Genomic DNA, 22,933 nt, shown 5'->3' with positions numbered 1-22,933 from the left:
GTGAGTGAGGGCGGGGAAGGTGCGCGAGGTGAAGGGCTCTGAGCCCGGGAGAGGAGGCCATTGCCTTTTGTGGCCAGTCCGAACTTTTAGGCAGGTTACCTTTGGAGACAGCTGCTGTCACTGCCTGGCATCCTTTAATGGCTGCCCACTGACCAGAGGTAGTTGTATGTGTACAGTTACGTATCCTCAGACGGGTTTGAGCCTTCTCCCCCGTGCGCGTAAACAAGCTTGTTTGTAGGTTGGGACTGATGGCTCTCCACAAGGTCATTGTGTCTTACGCACACCCTCTTCTTCCTTTAGTTGTGAGTTTTAAAAATGAGGTAGTGATATTGACAACGAAGTGAGTATTTGACACTTATTAGGGTTAATGGGGAGATGACTCGGTGGTCACCTCAGGTTCTCTCAGGCTCTTCCTCCTAGGGAGCTGTTGGCATGGGAAGCCTGGTTAGGCTTTGAATGGAAGCAGGCTGTGAGGCTGAAAGATGCCAAGGTCACCTGCACCTGAGGCCTCCTCAGCCCTCCACACCTGGCTCAACGCTCTATACTCTGCTCCAGTGTGTGACTGTGCCTCGTGGCCTCCTCTTCCTCCTCCTGTCCCCCTGCACCCGCCTTCCAGCCCTAAAATCACTAAGCTCCCCGCCAGTTCCTTCCTTCCACAAGGCATCCCCACTGGCCTGCTGGCTTCTCCCAATCTTACTGTAACACTGGGCACCAGTATAGAGAGTTTCTGAGCAAGTCTGCGCTCTTTTTAGGGCTTATCATTACCTCTCGCCAATGGTGAGTCTGTATCCCTGTATAAGTCTCCTCCCCACCAACCCAGGGATCTGCTGTTGCCAGAGGATACTCATACCCGTGTGTTTACGTAGCTCCTTTGAACATATGAAGCACGCAGTGCAATGACAGCTTCCGGCAATCATCTGTGGACATGGATTACAGTCACATCTTTTGGTAAAGGGCCATCCTCTGTTGCCTCCTTCAGACTGCAACACTGGACAGCAGCAGCTAGCACTACTACCCTCACTCTAGCCCATAACAGCTCCCCCTCAGCCGCTCCAGAATATGTGAAAGGAAAAAGGGGGACTATTCTTCCTACCATGAGCATCCCCCATACAGGTGCCTGTTAAGGAGAAGGCTGGGCATGTAGAGTCCTGTGCACGGGCTGCTGTTCCTTGTAAATGCTGCTGACCTGCAGACGAATCCAGTGCAACTTACCTCTGGGCCCGCTGCTAGCTTTATCTCCCTCCGTGTTCCTGAGTGCTTTGCAGTACCCACTAGCCCTGGACACAGAGGATGAGGCAGTGGATTCACTGTTATGGATCTACTAAGGCTCAAATTCCAGAAGCTGCACTGTCTGTGAGAATATGCTTGTTGCAATTCCCGCTTGTTTAGACTTTGAGGGACTGTCAGCTTTACTCTGAGTTTGTGATATTCTTCTGGTTAGCAATGATGCTGTGTTGGCAGGATTCTGTGGGTATCTGTGCAGTACTCCATGACGAAATGAGCATCCTCATACCACATGAGAGTTGTTTATTTCCCTTGCTCCGTCCCTAAATAGTTTCCAGCACTTGGGAAATAGTGTCCTCCCTGCCGTTTCCTTCCACAAGGCATCCCCACTGGCCTGCGACTTGCTGAGGTCCTTTCACTTTCTTGGGTTCCTGTGGCCCCTGAGTAGTCGATTTCCTACCAGCCAGAGATGCCTGAACACCAAAGAGGCAGCAGAACTGAAGTCAGGAAGGCCACAGAAAGGAATCTCTGTTTGTTTGGTTTTTTTTAATATTTAACTAACCGTGAGTGTTCGGCTGACCAAGAGAAAGTTGAGACAGTTTTGGTGTGCAGGACAGACTCACCAGACATCTGGTGCTAAGCTGAGGTCTGGCTCTCTGAGAGGGTTTATTTGTTTTATTTTCATTTTTGAAAAGCATGGGTCAGAAAAGGATGTTTTAAAAGGTAATCCTGGAGCTGGGAAGAGGGGGGCAACTCAGTTGGCAAAGCAAGCATGAGGACCTGAACTGGATCCTTAGAACCCACATTTAAAATAAATAAATAAATAAAAGCAGGCATGGTAGCACATGCTTGTAACCTCAGTGCTGGACGGTGAGTGGAGACCGGCAGAGTCCTGTCTGGCCCTCACTGGCCAACCCTAGCTACTCGTACACATAGACACAGGCACACACGCACACCTCAAACTAGAACCAAAGTCCCGGCTTTGAATCCGAAATGTCACTTAGTCTCTGTGTGACCCCATGAATCTCTGTGTTGCCCTCACTTGTCTTTAAGAAGCGTGGATAATGATCTTATCTACAGCATCGTGTTAATGTGGGGATTCAGTGTAGTAATCATATACGTGTACGTTGATTAGAAAAGTGCCTGGCAGGGTACACAATGAACGTCCAATTAGATATAAGTGTGACCATTGTCTCCTCCCATTTAAGACCATTAATGGCTACCTGGGGCTCACTCTGCCACATAGCATAAGCATGGGGTACGGTTTTCAAGCTTTGTTTGGTGGTGGAGTTGGAAGCAGGAAGCGGATAGTATATCTTGGGAGTTTAGGTATGAAGTGTCCTCTAGACATGGCATCCCTGCCTAGCGCCTCAGGTGGAAGCCAGCTGTGATGAAACCCACAGTCCCGTGTCCGAGACTCCTCTGCACCTGGCTTAGAGAGAGAAGCCTTTCCGAGCAGCACTTGCGACCGGCAGAGCGCCATGCTGGTTTCCTTGAGCAGTGGCTGGAAACTGATGCTTGCTTACGCCACTCACACTCAAAGGCCAGTGGGGCTGTGAATGACATCTGTCTGTTTAGGAGGCTGACACTGGGTGGGAGCTGGGTGGACAAATGGGCTTTCAGTAGGGGAAGTTTTAGAGAATTGCCTTGCCTTGCTTACGCTTGGTCGCACTTCAGGAGGTCTGTAGCTAGTTAACGCTGTTAAGTTCAGAGCCAGAGCTCAGGACTAAGTCTGAGCGCTGGCAAGATGGCGCAGATGATAAAGTGCTTGCCGAGCAGGTATAAGATTCATGTAAAAAGCCTAGCCCTATATAGTGCTCACCTGTAAGCCAATACCAGAGAAACAACTTGATGGTCAACCAGTCTAGCTATATTGATCAAACTCCAGAATCGATGAGAGACCCTGTCTCAAAAATAAAATGATGAACAATCTGAGAAGACAATCTATGCTGACCTCTGGCTTCCAGACACACAACACCTGTGTGACACATGCACACACACAAATCAAATGTGTTAGATAGGGAAGGAAAGCCAGTGGGCTTGATGCAAATGCTTGCAGAGGTGAGAGCTCTCAGAACCACCATGCTTTGTTTTGGGGTAGGGTGGGGTGGGGGTGGTAGGAACTTACTCCAACCTTCCCAGAGACAGCAGTCAGCAGCAAACAACCTGGGAATTCCTCCAGCTGCCTCTTGCCCTTTCTTGTGCGGAAGGCACATAAAGATGGCCTTCTGCCATGTGTCTCCTTTGAGTGGGTGTGTGAACGATCCTGGGCCAGGAAATGGTCTGGTAGTCGGAGAAACCAAGTCAAGTTCTCAGCAAGGGGGGGAAGAGACTTCAGGTATCTGTTGAAAGCTGTTGATACGTGGGTGCCCCAAGTTGGCTCCAAGAAAGAGCCCCTCTGAAGGGGTGGTTATCCAGAGCCATGAGTATAATAAAGTGATTGGAATGATTGGTCTAAAAAGGGGGCTTCCCTGGGGCTCAGACCCCTCACCTCCCCCACCTGTGATAGACTTTGATTACATCGTGAGAATCAGGTCCTCGCTGCCGAGTGCCTAGGGAGGGGCTCCTGACTTTGCTTCTTGAGAGCTGCTCAGTGTCTCAGAGTTGCTTGTCTGCTCTCCTCTAATTCCTGTTGCTGTATTAATGGCTGGGTTTAACTGGTTAGATCCTCTGTGAGATTGCAGCCACCCAGGTGGTAGCTCACCTATTCTATTAGGGGCTCTTTGCAAGTCTGCTAGGACCCTGATTTTGGCTACTCCCCCATCCCCACCCTACTGTGGCAGACAAAAGTCTTCATAGAAAGCATCATGGCCTCCGCCCTTTGATGCGCTGCGGCCGTCCAGGGTTTACTCTGGGCACTTGGCAGCTGTTTGCCCAGGGCCCCCAGCACTGCTGGAGAAAGTAGCTTAGGTTTTCCTTACTTTGGAGTCGTATTTTGTTTGGGAAGCTGGGGAAATTAGGCACTGACATTGAGGTTTTGTTGTTAAAGATGACAAACACCCAGTTTTCTCCTCTCCTGGCTCTAATTGAAGTTTGCTTAGGAAAGGCCTTTTGGGGGACAGTGTTAAAACACAGGGAAAGGGCAGCAGTGGGACCCTGACTCTCCAGTCCATACCCCTAGTTTTCCTTTCTTTCCTTCATTTTCTCAAAAGATGAAAGCAGGGGATTAAATGTGAGCTGATCCCCACTCCCCCGTTCATCAGAGCATGGAACGCCATGATTGTGGAATATGGGGGCTTGAATCCCAGGTATAGTCAAAAATGATTAATGTCGCTTGTCTACGGCCTAATTAGACTTGGTAATGAATGTGTGTGTTCGTCTGCTGGAGCTGAGAGTCATTAGGTGGCAGGGAATTGATGAGGTCGGGGACTGGGATCTTTCCCTTTTTCCAATCCCACTCTTGAAGCAGCCAGTGGCAAGCTTGGCAGGTAAGCCCCCGAGTGGCGAGTGTGACAAGGAAATCAGCCTCTGCCAGCAGGGAGGATTCTGACTGGCAGAGCGAATTCCAGCCGGGGAGTGTGCACTGGTGAATGAGGCTTGGGCCAGGCCAGCCGAGGTCTGGGGGTGTACCCAGGACATTTCGAGTGCCAGCAATGCCTCTGCTCTGAAGAAACCCATCTCCATGCTTGCTGCCACACTCATCCTCAAAATTGCCAGCCTCACAAGGCTGGAATGTGGGAGGCTTCTGCCAAGCACTCACCTGCCTGGGGCTTTCTTGGCCAGCTTGCGAGCAGGAACCTTTCAGATAGAGTTAATGCTGCCAGACCTGCCAGACTTTGAGGCATCTAGGCCTCCAACACATCTCCCCACTGTGGGCCCAGTGCTCAGCCCCTTTATCATAGGTAGCTGCCAGACATGGCAAGGTGGCGTGTGTCACATCCCTGCCTTCCCAGGGATCTTGCTGGCTCTCACTGCTCAGTTACCCATAGAGGGTGGCTGCTTGCCGCTCTTGCCCTGCCTGGGGTGTTATTAAGACTGGTGATAAATCAGTAAACATCCCTAACTCTTCCTGTTCGCATTCCAGAGATGGTGAGCTTCTTTGGAGGGTGAGTAGTTGTGGGTGCGCAGGGCACGTAAACGCCCTGGCCCTGCCCATTATGTCCCTTGCCCTGGCTTTAGTCAGTGCCCGGCGCCTCTTCCCAGTTGATGGATCCTGGTTTGTCCTCCTGCCGCAGGCCACCTCTGCCCTCCCAGATGGATGGTCTTAACTCTCGGTCTCTGCTGTCTGGAGCCACCCAGTCCTCCTCTCTCACAGGGCTCAGTTCCAGCTCTCCCCTACTGGGTCAGGAAGTGCTGGCGGCAGCTGACTCTGCAAAGGCCAGCCCTGACTGGGGAGATGGCTTTGTATTTAGTCATATTCGGTTTTTTTCCAGGCATTCTGGCACGCTCCTCTCCCCCATGTTCTGAGTAGGAGCTCTCGGGGTTGAGAGGGAAGCAGAGCCAGACTTGGGACTTTGGGGAAAGAAGGAAGAGGCTAAGGAGATGATGTCAGGTTCCTTGCTGGCTGTCCTCCCTGGGGACACTGGGTCAGTGAAATAAAGAATGTGCTGGGAATAGTCTCGTGCGCCCTGCCGCAGGGTCAAGGGTATCCTATCTCAGACCCGTGACAGTAATATGTGGGTCTCCCCTGAAACACACACACATATAAACACACATACACACACACATACACACTATGCTGAGGAGACATGGGCAGAGCCTGGTGGACCTCATGACCTCTCCACTGTGTGTTCATTAGCAGAAGCGGCCAACATGTCTGTGCTGGGCCTGTTCTAGCCTGCTTGTGGTTCCTGGCATAGAGGAAGTTCATAAGATGCATCCACTGGGAAATCTGAAGTTGTGTCTCTTTGTACTGTAGTTGGGGAAGAAGGAAGTGCACCGAGGTGCCTCTTAGAGCCATGGCTTTCGGCTGAGGGTCTGGGTGGCCATGGGGGTCTAAGTATCACATGTTTTCTTTAGGGTGTTCCTTCCTAGAGCCATTGCCTTGACTGCTGTTGAGGACATCAGGAGGAAAACCACAAGGTGGTATTGCACAGAGGGCTTGTCAGGGGTGGTGTCCAAGATTTAGGCTGCTCATTTGCATGTGTCACTGGGCAGGTGGTGGCTAAGTATGACCTGTGACCACAAGAGGCTAGGTCATATTTACTTTTTGGCAGATGAGTAAATATCTGAGCAACCTTCTGCCACCCTCAACTCCCTGCTTCTTGAATAGACACATTTCCAGGTCTAGAGCAGCCATTGGCTGGAGAAAAATGACAGCTTGGACCTGGAACGATAATTCAGTATGTAAAGTACTTGCTCTGCAAGCATGGTGATCAGGGCTTGACCCCTAGCACCACATAAAAAGCTAGGCATAGAGGTATACATTTGGTTTGTGTGTGTGTGTGTGTGTGTGTGTGTGTGCAGCACACACCTATAAACCACGAGCCCTGTGAAAGAACAGGAGAGCTTAGATTCCCCTCAGGGCTGTCTGCTGCATGCTGGCCCTGGGAAAATGTCATCGCTGAGTTGGCTGAGCCATGATGGAAGCTGTTCTGCTTGTGAACCTGTGAACATGGAAGGAAATACTCACCTGTCTTTGAGAGAGTGGCCATGAAGTGCAGGGACCAAGAGGACTGGAATCACATCCAACTGTGTCTCAGACGTTCTCATGGCCAGCCTGTGTCGGGCCCTGTGAGGAGGGCAGGACTGACTTAACCGTGGCTGTCTTACAGAGGGGACATCACTGTCAGGGAAGTGGAGTGGCTTCTATTGGACCACCAGAATCTAACACAGTATTGTGTCTTCTGAACCCACATCATTGGCCACATAGTTGGCTATGTTTTCTTATTCATGTCCTTCTCTCTATCAATGAATGTGGAATTGTTCAAAACACTGTTACTAGAAATAGCTAGAAGCATAAAAAACCCCATGTCTTAGTCAGGGTTTCTATTCCTGCATAAACATCATGACCAAGAAGCAAGTTGGGGAGGAAAGGGTTTATTCGGCTTATATTTCCACATTACTGTTCATCACCAAAGGAAGTCAGGACTGGAACTCAAGCAGGTCAGGAAGCAGGAGCTGATGCAGAGGCCATGGAGGGATGTTCCTTACTGGCTTGCTTCCTTTGGCTTGCACAGCCTGCTCTCTTATAGAACCCAGGACTACCAACCCAGAGATGGCACCACCCAAAATGGGCTGGGCCCTCTACCCTTGATCAGTAATTGAGAAAATGCCTTACAGCTGGATCTCATGGAGGCATTTCCTCAATGGAGGCTCCTTTCTCTGTGATAACTCCAGCTTGTGTCAAGTTGACACAAACCCAGCCAGGACACCCCAGCAACAACTGAAACCAAAGACAAAGAGGAAGGTGAACCGTGTGCACGCTGCAGCTTCTGTCAGTGCCTGGTACTTGAGAGCTGGGTGTACACAGCCTGTCTTCCCATTTAGTCTCTAAGTCTTTATCATGTGCAAATCATGTGGTTTTTAAATCTAGAGTAGAAGAAATTAGTGTCTTTCCACTCCCAGCACACCTGTGGTGATAGGCATATGCATAGCGTGGCTGTGGAGACACATAGGCATGTGATGTGCATGGGGTAGGTATGTATACACATAGGCATGTGATGTGCATGGGGTAGGTATGTATACACATAGGCATGTGATGTGCATGGAGTAGATATGTGTACACATAGGCATGTGGTATGCATGGGATAGGTATATATACACATAAGCATGTGATGTGCATGGGGTAGGTATGTACACACATAGGCATGTGCTTGGCGTGTGTGTGGGCACACATAGGCATATACATAGGGTGAGTATTTATATACATAGGGCATGTGCATGGGGTGGGTATGGACACACAGGCATGTGCATGGCATGGGTATGGACACACAAGTACATCTTTTGTGTGCTGAAGCTGTCAGAGTTCATGACAGACCAGCCAATAACTAAAGTGAAATTAGGCAAACAGGATCCTGGGGAAGACAGCTGAGGAAGAGAAGGTCTGGATAAGGCTGGAACGTTCACCAGGGCTGCTCTGCAGACCTCTGGCTTGAACCCCAGACAGTGGGTCTGCTGCTGACTTTCCCCCATTCACTTGGATGCGTTTTCCATCCGAGTTCAGAAGAGGCTGGAGGTTTGGTGGTTTCTGTTGTAATAATCATGTCCATTCTGTAACAGTGGAAAGTATTAGAAACTCAGAGAGCCTCCGTGCCGCCTTGTTTAACCACAGATTCCTGCTGTAACCTGAGCTCTCAGAGCACTCTCTCTAAACGTCTGCTGGTGATGTGTGTTCCTAAAGCAATCTGTTTTTATATAAGTAGGTGTTTCAGAGGAGGCTACTACCCAAAACTGTAAGATGGTGAATCCTGTTGCTTCCAGTTCGGTTGAGCCTTAGCTAGATCATTCTTTTGGCTTGGAAAGAGATCCTCAGCCCAAGCTTGGACATTAGAGGCAGCAAGAGGTCATTGTAGACACTCCCCTGCTATAGATGGTAGACCTCCCAGACCAGCTGTAGAACATCTGTCTCATTTCCAAAGGATCAGGGAAGGAGATTCTAGAGTAGCGCACCAGTAGGGCCTGAATTTCATCCCAAACACTGAAAACAGCAAAAGAGAATCCCAAACCAAACCAAAACTCTGCTGAGAACCAAGAAGTGAAGCCCATCCTAGAACCAAATGCAGGGACATTCCCTTTTCTGTATATTAGAACTCTCCCAGCGTCTGATGCTCTTCTTTCCAGGGGGCAGTGGTCAGGTGTGGGCCTCATCTGTGCTGGCATGGGCCAGAATTCCCAGACCCTGTGGGCAGAGGGCCTCAGCCACCTCTTGCTTCATGGTCCTAAGTGTTATATTAAGACCTGGACTCACAACCTCTTTCTGGTACAGAGACTGATTGACAAGCTGACAGGCCACAAAAACAGACTAGAGACAGCCCAGCCTTTCCAAGGAGTATATGGGAGAAAGAATCAGCATCCAGGTCTGAGGAGAGATAGCCGTGCAGTGGTAAAGTGTCCACGTCTTAGTATACACCATCCAAATACTGGCAAAACTTGCTAATGACCCCCAAGATTGTTTTTAAAACACAGTTTTCCAAATATCGTGGAAGAGCCCCTCTCTCTGAAGCTGTATAGAATGACTTTCCCCCAAACATAGCAAATTTATGTTGCCCCTTCCATACACCACATTCCTATGTACAATAGCACTTGATAGGACCCCAGGGCAGCTACACAAGTTGTCGCCTTGATCTCTGCTGGATTTAAGGATGTGTGACTGAGCGAGCAGATATCCCATGTTGTTGAGAAAAACATATTGTCCTCGAAATACATAAAATTGTTGAATTTTATGCATTCTTTCTCAAACCGTACAAAATAACAATAGACAGAATGCAGCAGGCTTCAGAAGGGGAGGGAACAGCTGTCTAGAGCATAATAGACCAAAACACAACCTGAGCTTAACCCATGAGAGACATAAAAAACAAGGTTTGTTTTTAAATTAACAAACCCAAAATCTGCGAAGAAATTCTTGGCGTTATTAAAGACTGATTTCAGTGCCCCTGAATGTTAGTCAGATATTCTACCACTGAGCCAGAGGGTCTTGCTTAATTACCCAGGCTGGCCTTGAACTTAAATCCTCCTGCCCCAGTCTCCTGAGTAGCTGGAATTACAGGCATGTGATGCTGTGTTTCTATATTAAAGAAGGATTTGAAACTATGTGCTGCAAATCTCTGCTGAGTATGGAGGATCTCTGTAGGTCACGTGATCTGGACAGAACCTCCTAGCTGGATTTCTGTGAGGAAGGGAGGGGATGGACAGCTTCATTGGGGTTCAGAGTCAAGGCTTTCTTCTTCGAGAAGGTCGGAGGATATGTCCTTTGGCTCAGGGCGTTCTGTTTGACTTTGGAGGAGATGGGGGCACAAACAGGTGGAGCCAGTGCTTGGTAGTTGCTTGGGACTCTGGGACTCCCATAGAGGGTATCTGGAGTCCAGTGCCTGCTACCTGGCCAAGCACAAGAAGATCAGGATGACTCTACCCGTGCTCAACCTTCTGACGTTCATGTCCTCTGACTAAAGGACAAGTCCTCATCTCTCCCTGGCTCTGGTCAGTGAGGCTGGGCAGCCTGAGGGTGGATCTTTCCCATAAGGTTCCTGCCACCCTGGTGCCAGCTCTCTGACTCGGTCTGGGCAGCAGGCTCTTCAGAAACTCTCTCACGGTGCTGGTTACTTTTGGATCAGAGCGGGGGATATCCTGCGAGCCGCCTTTTAGGCCAAGGAGATATTTCCGTCCTTCAGTGGGAGACCATTGTCTACTCCTTAGCTCCCCCAAGTGCTGTACCCCTCAGGGTCACATTTTCCTCCTGGTCTCTCGCCTCTTCCCAGGTATCTGGTCTAAGATAAATGCCCTGACCTCCTCAAAGCCACACAGTCCCCCTCCCCCTCTGCTGAGTGAATTGAATTCAGCAATATGAATTCACTTTGGCTTGTCCCTCAGGAGCCTGATATTCGGCTGGTAAAGCATTACCAGCCCACGACCCCCAAAGCAATCCATTAAATGAGCTCCTAGGCTGGGCACGTGGTATGAGGTAACAGATGACTTTGGTCGGTGGTCGGAACTTTGAAGACATTGATTTCTCAGACTCACAGGCATGCGTGAGGAGCGAGGCCTGGGCAGGCTCTCCTGCAGTGTGTTTGGTGGGGGCACTTTTATCTTATCAAGCTAAAAGCCCAGGAATAGAAAGTTTTCCATTGGAGGAGGTGGCCGGGACAGGATCTCAGCTGAGGAGGAGGCGATATCCGTGAGGTCTCAGGTGCCTATTCTGGTCACAGGAAGCCTAGAGCCCTCCACGGGGCCAGTGACTCCCTCTCTTGGCGCCAGACCTAAAGAAGAGCTATTGATCCGCAGACAGCTTAAAATGAGGGAGGGCCCAGATGAGGAGGTGGTGGCCGCCTGCTTCAGCACAGTCACTGTGCGTCTCCAGCGGTTCTTCCAAAGGCTCCCAAGGAGCCATGAGCTCTCAGAAAAGCTCAGGACCCCACAGAGGCTCTGCAGCAAGGCCCTGGCTCATGGTAGGTCCCAGCCTGTCTGTCTGTGAGATGCTCTGGACTAGAGTAGAATGGGTATTTGGGCTTCCGGGCCTCTGGTAGCTTTTCTCATGGAAAAGGAATGTGGGGTCTTTTAGGCAGCCTGGCAATTAATAGTGAGCTCAGAACCATTTCTTGGTCCCCCCTCCATCCCCCCGACTCTGCAAAGAGCAAGGTGTGGGTGCTGTCACCTTGGCTGATTGAAGCTAGGCAGGCATGGCAGATGGGCACACTCGTCCTGGTTTGAAGACCCTGTTTAGGCTGTGGGTTTTAGAAGGGCTATGACTTAGGATAGTAGCCACTGGGACCAGGCTTCCTGATCCAGTAGAACCTGGTGCCTTTGAGGGACCATTCTGCCTGTCTCTTAGCTTACACGGCAAGCATTGTGAAGCAGAGTGAGCAAGGACCATCGAGTAGCAATGGATGCTGGGCAAAGCTTTCCTACCAGTGTTGCTAGTGAAAGTGTGAATGGTGTGCAGGGCTGGATGCTGCTGGGTGGAGCTGTCTGGAAGAGACCTACCCTCAGGCAGTGACTGGCCACTGCTTGCTTTTCTTTCCTGAACACTACTAATTAGGATGAGAATAGTCCTTAGCTGGGATAGAGAGACAGAGGAGGAGTTTATGAAAGATGAGCAGGAGAGACAATAGCAATCAATTACCTATTCTCACTGATGCTTCATTCCTCCTCCCCTATTTCCTGGGTCCAGCAAAGGCTCTGCTAGTGGCAGCATAGGGCCGAGGATGGATGGATCTGAGACACTACTTTCCAGCAAAGGACCTTTCCGCTGGGTCAAGTTTTCTCTTACACTCTTGTGGTACTGTCTGCAGAAAACTGGAGACATTCCTATTTATTTTTAGTGTCTTTCACTTGCTCCAGATCCCCATGTGGAGGGACCGACAGAGGAATTAGTCTTTTGCAGTGAGTCCATACAGAGTAGTGAGGCCCTGTCAAGGGTCACTGCCTGGCAGCCAGGGCTGGAACCCTTTGCCACTGGATTCTGCTCATTGCACTGACATATGACCATTTCCTTTGGATGGTTGGAAGTCTTTGGGGGTGCATTGCCTTTCATTGGCCACCCACCTGCTTCTATTTCTCAATACATACAGAGGTAAGTGGAAATCCAGGTACTCACAGCATATCTTAGAATTGGAACTAAGATTAAATACTATATCTGGACCAAAAATTTGGAATCAAATTTTTTTAAGTATTATGGTGTAGTGACAATGTTTGAATTTTGGTTTCTTTTAAAAAACACGGAAATGTTATAAAACATGCTTTCATTTTAATCCCAGGTCTGGGGATCTGGAGCTTCTTTGGACTATCTGAGGCAAGGCATCTGACTACGATTTGCCTCATGTTCTAGCAGAGGCATGGTTTTGCCAGCTGCAAGTAGTTTCTGAGATTGTGTGATGTTTGAAATTCTGGGAACTTTTCAGAAGGTACATAAATGCTAGGGCTCATAGGTGAGGTTGGCAGTTGGTGATCGTTCAGGGGGCATTGGTTGCCATTTATTAGTAGTAGTGTTCAAAGATTGAATCAAAGGAAAGGAATTAGATTTAGGGAATTTAGGGATTCTCTCTCTCTCTCTCTCTTTCTCTCCCTCTCCCTCTCCCTCTCTCTCTCTCTCTCTCTCTCTCTCTCTCTCCCCCCCTCCCTCTCCCCCCTATCCTCCTTTCTCTCCTATCTAGTGATAGGGCATGAAACAGCCAAGACAAAGGGCAGGAAAAAGAAGAACCCACAAAGTAGCAAAGGCCAGCTACAATATGGTCTTGACCATGATAAATAACTTTTCTGGTTAAGGTTTTACCTTTTGGAAAATGGAAAATCCATCCTCATCAACAGCCAAATACATACTCTGCTAAGAATAAAAGTGGTTACTAGGTCTCTTGAGTTCAGTGATCATTCTCTCTTTTTTTACACACACACACACACACACACACACACACACACACACACACATACACACACACACATACACATGCACACAGAGTTCCTTGTTCCTCTGCTATTCAGCTCAGGAAATTATCGACTGAACAAAAATCTTTCAGGCCTATCAGGGCAGCATGAAGTTCAAGGCCATTGCTACACCTCATTACAATGTGCTGGCTTCACTTTGTCAGTGTTTCAATGTGGCTGTTGCCAGAGGAGGGGATAAGGAGGGGTGGCTAGAGAGCTGGGAGCCATGGAGTTCTGTCTCTGCCTTCCTCAAAGGACTCCATGAGCAGCTGGGCTGTGGCATTAAATAAAACAGATATAGATACATGTGAACTTGCACACAGCGGTAAGACAGCTTTCTGGCTGCCAGGTCTTTGGTGAGCAGAGTGACTTCCCTGAGCCTTGGTTTTTCCAAGTGAGGCTTCTCCTTGGGCGCTCCTGTCATTCACATTCTCAGGCAGACACTGTGGACAAGCTCCAACACGGCTGCCTGCTCTTGCTTTGCACACAGGCCAGAGTGGACATCTGGCTCACATGCTAAGGCATAGTGTTTGAAGGTTGCCTGGGCAGAAATGGAAGCGGGATGCAAAACTCTTAAAGCATCTTTTCTAGAAAAATTCCTGTCAGTGAATTAACCACATCAGACAATCAACAGGCAGAGCTAGGTGGGACCATGTTGCACCATCTGGAGCTAAGCAAGTGTGTCAGCAGGTAACAAATCTATCCTGTGAACGGACTGGACTGTGGGTGTGGGGGACGGGCTGGGGGGAGCTCAGGGATGAGAGAGGAGCTGACCTAGACTCTACAGAACCCTCTGTGGTCCTGGCTACAGGGACCTAGCTGCAAGGGAGCCTTGTCTCCTGCAGAGAGGCTGGCCACAGATGTTATCTATTTACTTTTCTTTTCACTGAAGAAGTGTGCCATACCCTCTGGCAAGCTGCGCTTTGGGTGTCTCTAAGTGACATAAAAGCAGACATGGAAAAACCAGTTGGATATAGTGGCTTGGTTTGTCCCATGAAGGACTGGCCCTGCCTGCTCCTGGCCGTGAGTAACTCTCTGGCTCTCGGGCCAGGCATACCTGTACAAGCAGGTCTCTATTATACTCAAACCTGCACATTTGGACCAGTTTCTTTTGGTGTCCTGCAGTCTGCATGTAGCAGACAAGATTCCGGCTTGGCTGAGGTCAGTGGGTAACTGACCCACTCCAGGTTACTAGGGTGCTAGGCTACCCTCTGCTCCCTCTCAGAGTTGGTGTCTGCTTTAGATACTAAGTAACACTGGCTTCACTTTGTCAGTGTTTCAACGTGGCTGTTGCCAGAGGAGGGGAGAACGGGTGGCTAGAGAGCTGGGAGCCATGGAGTTCTGTCTCTGCCTTCCTCGAAGGACTCCATGAGCAGCTGGGCTGTGGCATTAAATAAAACAGATATAGATACATGTGGACTTGCACACAGCGGTAAGACAGCTTCCTGGCTGCCAGGTCTCGCACCATGCCCCTCACTCCTGAGCTTGGGTCCTCTTTCAGCTCTCCTGGGAACCCCTCTGTCTTCTTGGGGTCCCCAGGGATGTTGGTGGGGGTCCAGAGCTGGAGGTCCTCTGCTGTTTTGTCTTACTTATATGTGGAGTACAGTGATACTTGCTACATTGGGGGGGGGGGGCTGAGGGAGCATGTAGCACAGTGGTTCTCAACCTTGCTAATGCTACCACCCTTTAATACAGTTCTTCATGTTCTGGTGACCCAACCATAAAATTATTTCATTGCTACTTCATACTTACAGTTTTGCACTGCTATTAATTGTAATGTAAATATCTGATAGCTTTAGCGACCACACACTGGCTGTTTCTTGCTCAGTTCTTTAAACTTGTCTCCTGTAGTTCAAAAATATTTTCTCTGGTAACTGGAGCTCTCCTTTCTGTGTGACCATCCAAGCAGGGTGTGTCTGTATTGAACTCTTTCTTTTGTTCTCTCCCTATGAAGCCTTTTCATACACTTACTTCTTCCTGTTACACAAAATCAGGGACATGTGTCCTGATGGGCACTGCTTTGTCCAAAAATTGTCCCGTATCATTGCACTTTCCTCTGCATGACCACGCCCTAAGCACAACCTGGGCCTTCAGGTGTGGTGTCCTGATGACCACTTTCCACCTTCATAAGCTCATGAAAACTAAGATCCATCTGTCTTCCTCACCCTGACGCACATACCCCGCCATGAACATTGACTCTTTCCTCCCAGAACCTCCTGCTTCCTACCCTACAGCAGCGTCTACACATCCCTTACCTGCCTACACTCTATCACCACCACTAATCCCACTGTCAGCAACGTGTATGTCATGAGGCCATAGTGCCCCAGCATAAAGAAGCCATTAAATAGGGGCATGTCTCTTTAAGGTTACATGCTGTACCATTAGGAAACATTGCATACCTTTAGGAAGCATTGCATGGGAAAATTATAAATACACTCCCTACAGATAGTCAAGAGATTACGTAAAATTGAGAATAGTTTAGCAACTGTAAGAGGACTGACTCCATTATGAACTGACTTGCCTGCTCTACTCTACTCTGTGACATGAGCCCAGTCACTCTACCCCTGAGCTAAAGCTGGAGCTAATTTTAGACAACGTATGACCATTGTGGTTAAATCTGTGTCCGTGGTATAAATGTTGGAAGCATCGAAAAAATACAGAAAGAACAAATCTGGGATGAGAAAGATAGTCCTAGCACTCATGTGTCAGTTAGTGCTATCTGCAATAGAAGCCGAGTCCCTGCAAATTATTCTGCTAAATTTACAATTGAGTGCACAAGCACACACACACACACACACACACACACACACACACACACACACACGACAGGGGGCATGCTTCGGGTAGAATACTCTCAGATAGCAAAGGAGCGTAGATAGTACTGGAATGTGCACCAGGTGACCTGTGCTCCTCCTACCCCCCGAGTCACTGACATATGGCAGATGCTGCTGAGCCCCTCCTGCTTTTTGCATCTCCTGTCTGAACTTGTTGTGGGCTGAGCTTTCTCCCGTTTTTTTTTTAGCCATCCCAACAGCCCTCATCTCCAGCCTGGCCTCATGCTATGTCTGCCCTCTGTTGGTGGTGTCAGTCTGGGATCGTGCAGTTGCATTTGTGATAGATGAATGTGCAGGCTGAGAGGCACACCTACACACACCTACACACACCCACACACGCCCACACCCGCATGGGGCAAGACTGTGCCTCTGCAGGCCTGCCTGGAAGCCAGCTTCTGCCAGGTCAATTGTCTGTATCTGGGACAAAGGTACAGGAGACATATGCAGTGTGCCTGGGGAGTGACAAGGAGCCCATCATGAGGAGCTAGTTACTGAGATGACAAAGGGAGAGGCCAGTGTCCCAAGGAATATTGATAATCTGTTTCTTGAGACAGGATCTTACCCTGTAACCAAAGCAGGCTAGATCTGCCACATAGCCCGGGGCTGGCCTTCACCCTCCTGCCAAGTGTTGAGATTATAGGTTTACACCTCCACAGCTGGTCCAGAGTCTGTTTTAATATCTGCTAAGCAACAACCCGAGCAAAGAGGTCCTTTAAGAAAGAGTAGACACGTCAACTTCACCCAGTCTTGCCCTAGCAAAAGGGGGTCATTGGCAGTTAATGATGTCCATAGTCTTGGAGTAAGCTTTGGATCACTTCCTTAGGCCTCAGTTCTCACAGGCTCCCCAACACCACCCTACTTCTCTACTTCTGAAGCTTGGACCTGTAAGACCTGCTTTCATGAAGTCCACCTTCACTCTGTTTTACATAGCAACCGAACAGCAGAGTCAAACTCAGGCTTGCTCAGGTAGGGCCTCTCTCTTTCAGAGATAGGACAGCTCTTCAGCTGCGTCTTGCCTGTCTGTGAGAGAGCCAGCAACTTGACCTCAGTTCTAGGTCTCTGTTTTACTACTGTATCAATCTTTACTGTTGGTTCCCTGGCATGCATTCTGACCCCCTTACTTTGTGTGTGTGTCAGTCTGTCTGTCTGCCTCTGTCTTATGTCTCTTTTATGTTTGGTGTATGTAGTGGGCTTGTTGGAGTGGTCTGCCTTTCTTCTGAAACAAGGAGGTACAGTTCATGGGAGACTATGCCCTCAAGCTCCTTCCTGGAAAGGCTGAGACACAGGGGTCCCAAACTGGCTGTCTGACCCTGGGAGTAGGAAGTTTCCATCCTCCTGTTGCTGGACTCATTAGGAGTTTAGCCAGGAGTGTGAAAACTGTATAGTTGATTTGAGCTGTGGTTGCAGACCTCCAGACCTGGTCTCTGCAGCATGTCTACCATTCTACTCATGTGAAACCTACTTGCCCAAAAGATCTCATCTTCCATCCATCTGCCTCACTCCTTTGGACCAGCCACAGGCAGAAGTAGCTATTAGTGTACCACCAATGAATTGGAAAATTAGTGTGCCCCTAATGAAGGGGAGAGTTAGTGTACCACAGATGAAGGGGAGAGTTAGTGTGCCCCTGATGAAGGGGAGAGTTAGTGTGCCCCTGATGAAGGGGAGAGTTAGTGTGCCCCTGATGAAGGGGAGAGTTAGTGTGCCCCTGATGAAGGGGAGAGTTAGTGTGCCCCTGATGAAGGGGAGTTAGTGTACCACAGATGAAGGGGAGAGTTAGTGTGCCCCTGATGAAGGGGAGAGTTAGTGTGCCCCTGATGAAGGGGAGAGTTAGTGTGCCCCTGATGAAGGGGAGTTAGTGTGCCCCTGATGAAGGGGAGAGTTAGTGTACCACAGATGAAGGGGAGAGTTAGTGTGCCCCTGATGAAGGGGAGTTAGTGTACCACAGATGAAGGGGAGAGTTAGTGTGCCCCTGATGAAGGGGAGAGTTAGTGTGCCCCTGATGAAGGGGAGAGTTAGTGTGCCCCTGATGAAGGGGAGAGTTAGTGTGCCCCTGATGAAGGGGAGAGTTAGTGTACCACAGATGAAGGGGAGAGTTAGTGTGCCCCTGATGAAGGAGAGTTAGTGTGCCCCTGATGAAGGGGAGAGTTAGTGTTCCACAGATGAAGGGGAGAGTTAGTGTGCCCCTGATGAAGGGGAGAGTTAGTGTGCCCCTGATGAAGGGGAGTTAGTGTACCACAGATGAAGGGGAGAGTTAGTGTGCCCCTGATGAAGGGGAGTTAGTGTACCACAGATGAAGGGGAGAGTTAGTGTACCCCTGATGAAGGGGAGAGTTAGTGTGCCCCTGATGAAGGGGAGTTAGTGTACCACAGATGAAGGGGAGAGTTAGTGTGCCCCTGATGAAGGGGAGAGTTAGTGTGCCCCTGATGAAGGGGAGTTAGTGTACCACAGATGAAGGGGAGAGTTAGTGTGCCCCTGATGAAGGGGAGAGTTAGTGTACCACAGATGAAGGGGAGAGTTAGTGTACCACAGATGAAGGGGAGAGTTAGTGTGCCCCTGATGAAGGGGAGAGTTAGTGTGCCCCTGATGAAGGAGAGTTAGTGTGCCCCTGATGAAGGGGAGAGTTAGTGTGCCCCTGATGAAGGGGAGAGTTAGTGTGCCCCTGATGAAGGAGAGTTAGTGTGCCCCTGATGAAGGGGAGTTAGTGTGCCCCTGATGAAGGGGAGAGTTAGTGTGCCCCTGATGAAGGGGAGAGTTATTGAACTGTTCTGACTGCCTTAATTCAGCAGAAGAGGGCCTGGAAATCAAGAACATCTTGGCTAGAGCAGGCATGGTAACACATGTCTGTAAGCTCAACCAGTGAGGAGGCTGAAGCAGGATTATGCATGTGAGTTCAGGGCCAGCACAGACGGCCTACTGAGATATATAAAAGCTGCTGGCTAGTGCTAAGTTACATGCTGAATCAACAAAAATCAGGAGTATGACCTCCCACAGAGCTGAAAACGCCTGCCGCTGTTTATTGAGCAACTATGAAGTATCAGGTGCCCCTGGGTGCTTTATCTAAACATTCTCTAACTTTTCAGAAAAATTTCCCAACAAGAAAGCTATTATTCCAATACTTTAGACAAACTGAGGCTGGATGAGTTCTAAATTTAACTAGGAGAAACTGTTCAAACATCTCATACCCAAGTAGGGGCAGGCTTCAAGTTCAAAACTGACCCATGTGGCTCCAAGGATAACTTGAATTATATCCACTCTCCAGCACCAGGCTGAGTATCATAAGGGCCTCCAGCTGATCCCCGGCTGATGAGTAGAGAGAGGTACTGGTACCATCCTATACGGCAGCTGGTGCTGGGAGTGCCCTGTCCATCCTGACGCCACCAGGAGGAGGGTGCAGTGGGCTACTTCCTGCTGGAGCAGAAGAAAAAGCACTCGTAACTCCAGCCCTTTAACCCCAGCCTCCCTAACCCCATTCAGGAGGGACTCCACCTTGGCCTCCAGGAGGAGGGGCACCGGGATTAAGTGGGGATGCTGCTGAGGTGTACGCTATTGCATGACCAAAGAGGACTGCTGCACAGCAGTCACACATGACGGATCGCCACGCTCCAGCTGCTGCCTGCTGGCGGTGAGGCTGCCAGCTCATAACCTTGCCTCTTCCATTCACTGTCGCTCCAGCTCTCAAGTGGAGGTTGATTAAAGGAGCCGGAAACTAATGTCTGCACAGAAACCTACACATGGATGCTTCTCACAGCTTTACTTAGAATTAGTAAAGCTTGGAAGCAACCAAGACATTCTCCAAGCAGGTGAACAATGAGCATGATACATCCAGACGGTGGAACATTTGTCAGACAGTTAAAAGAGATGAAGTGATCATAGCCATAAAACAGAGGAGACTTAAATGCATCCTACTTGGTGAGAAAGCCAATCTGATAGGGTTACATAGTGTATTATGCCAGGTTTTTGTTGTTGTTATTTCTTTCTTTAAAGATTTATTTATTTATTTAATGTATATGAGAACACCATTGCTCTCTTCAGACACACCAGAAGAGGGCATCAGATCCCATTACAGATGGTTGTGAGCCACCATGTGGTTGCTGGGAGTTGAACTCAGGACCTCTAGAAGAGCAATCGGTGCTCTTAACTGCTGAGCCATCTCTCCAGCCCGTATTATGCCATTTTCGATAGTCTGATAAAGACAAGACTGTTAAAAATTGGGGGGGGGGTGTATTACAGAGATGGCTCAGAGGTTAAGAGTACTGACTCTTCTTCCTGAGGTCCTGAGTTCAATTCCCAGCAACCACAAAGTGGCTCACAACCATCTGTAATGGGATCTGATGCCCTCTTCTGGTGTCTGAAGACAGCTACAGTGTGCTCACATACATGAAATAAAAGTTAGGGGGTGGGCAAAGAGAACACAGAATTTTAGGGCAGAAAAAACATTTTGCCATAACCCATGAGCACACATCCAGATTCACAGAGTGCACAGCACTGTGTAAATTCGATGCAAACTGTGGCCTCTGGGCAGTTGTGAGTGTCGGTTCATGAGCTGTAACAAATGCACCTCGAGGTGGGCTGTTTATAACAAGGAGGCCGTGCACGTGCGGGGGAGGGTTATAAAGAAAACGTGCTTCCCTGTTAACCACAAACCTACAGCTTCTCCAAGATACCCTACTTTAAAAAATACAAGTAACTGGGCGTGGTGGCGCACGCCTTTAATCCCAGCACTCAGGAGGCAAAGGCAGGCGGATTTCTGAGTTCGAGGCCAGCCTAGTCTACAGAGTTAGTTTCAGGATAGCCAAGGCTATACAGAGAAACCCTGTCTCAAAAAAAAAAATACAAGTAGAAGGATACATTATGCAGCCCAGCGTGGACTATGTAAGGTCCTACAGGAGCACTCTCTAGCAGCAAACAGTGGTTGGTACCCAGTCATCATCACTGACTTTTCTCTTTTTCACAATGTTCTAGTCCAGGTTGCTCCTTGTTGGGGTCTTTGCAAACACCACAGCCAGCAGAGTAATGCTCTGCATGAGGCAAGAAGGAAATCTTCTCACGCAGTTCAACATGACTTAGTAGCTGCTATTTCCGACTTCCAGAGTCTGACCCTGGGAAGTTTACTTTAGGCATATTTAAGTACAGCACAGTTTGAAAAACAATGCAACCCCATATACACAAGAAGGCATAATTGCATGGAAACTTGTCTCAAAGGACACAGCCCTTCTTCCATGAAGATGGGTTCTATGGACAAGCTGCATGTATTATCTTAAAGGCCTAGGGGAGGATCTGCTGTGGTCTTGGTCATACAGGTAGCATAGAGGTCATCTAGACTATTAGATAGCCCCAGTCCTGGTTGCCTGAGCTTGGGGTGGTCTGGCCCTACAGATAGTGCGAATCACCAGGCTATTAGCCATCTCCATTCACAACCTTCTGGGTGGAAAAACCAGCTAATACATCTTTTCCCTTGAAAAGAGAACCTGTGTGTTCAACATCCCTGTTTCCCTAGTGCTATCTGTGGGTTCAAGGACCTTTGTGCTCCCAACAACTACTGCTGTGATGAAACACCAGGAGCAAAAGCAAGCTGGGGAGGAGAGGGTTTATTTGACTTACACCTCCACATTGTAGTGCATCACTGAAGGAAATCAGGACAGGAACTCAAACTGAAAAGGAACCTGGAGGTAGGAGCTGATACAGAGGACATGGAGGGATGCTGCTTACTGGCTTGCTCCCCATGGCTTGCTCAGCCTCCTTTCTTATTGAACCCAGGACCACCAGCCCAGGGATGGTACCACCCATGAGTTGGGCCCTCCCCTATCTATCACTAACCAAGAAAAATGCCCTGCAGGCTTACCTACAGTCTGATCTTACAGAGGCATTTTTCTCAATTGAGGTTCCCTCCTCCCTGATGACCCTAGCTTGTGTCAAGTTGACCAAAACTAGCCAGCACACATGGTATATTTCCCATCATATATCCACTGCAAAACCACAAACAACTTAGACAACTATAGAGAGAGGATACATGCCTGAAATCCCACCCCTTAGGCCTTCCTTGCGGACACTTCTCTGTGTATGGCATTATAGAAGTATGTATGTATTTTATACGATTACGCTCATGAGACAGCATTATTTCCTCTTTCATGTTGACCAGAGTTGAGCTGCATCACATATGATAGCCACGTTCCAGTTCATGGAGAAATAGGTCATCACAGTTGTGAGTCAGCTGCAGATGGATGTTTCTGACGATTTGTCGTGATAAAGAGCTGTGGGCCGAACATCTTAGTAAGATCTATTTAGGTAGTAGACACACCCTTAGGAGAAATCTCCGCAGGAGCCAGTGCCTCACATACCAATAGAATGTTTCCTCACGTCTCCACACCTGTTTATGAGACCTTTCCTAAGGAGATGTGACAGTCCACTCACCCTAGAAAGGAACCCACCAAAGACAAACTTGATGAGCCAGTGAGTTTTTATTGGGGTCACTAGTAAGTATATGGGTGAGGGGTTACTTTAGCAGGAGCAGGATGACTCAAAGGCACTCAAAGGCAGCTGCTTTTCTGAGTAGCCTACCTGACAGGTGACAAGCCTACCTGACACAGGTGACAAGTTACGTAAGCTGAGTCCTTAAGCTCTGTGCTCAGCTTACAAGCAGCCGGTAGGTCGGGGAATCTCTTTTCTGCCACAGAGGGCATTGGTCTCCTTCCCTGGCCAGCTTTCTGTATCTGCAACCCTGGGGAGGGGTCCTGCTAAACCCAGCAAGTTTCAGCTTTCCTAGACAAGCGTCCCTGAGTCTCATGGGCACCCCAACCTCCTCCCTCCTAGAGGGAATGTTTCAGTTCAGGGGAAACTCGCCTGTGATCATGACTATGAGC

The 22,933-nt window shown here is 49.0% G+C and overlaps 1 protein-coding gene across 2 annotated transcripts in view; it reads left to right on the top strand.

The window, feature by feature from the left end:
- Positions 1–22,933, top strand: part of Rassf5 (Ras association (RalGDS/AF-6) domain family member 5) — a 68,769-nt gene that overhangs the window by 490 nt on the left and 45,346 nt on the right. The gene's annotated exons all lie outside the window — the stretch shown is intronic.

This window comes from Mus musculus, chromosome 1 (assembly GCF_000001635.26).
Source record: "Mus musculus strain C57BL/6J chromosome 1, GRCm38.p6 C57BL/6J".
In the NCBI taxonomy this organism is placed as follows: domain Eukaryota; kingdom Metazoa; phylum Chordata; class Mammalia; order Rodentia; family Muridae; genus Mus; species Mus musculus.
This window is presented reverse-complemented; position numbering and strand designations above follow the sequence as displayed.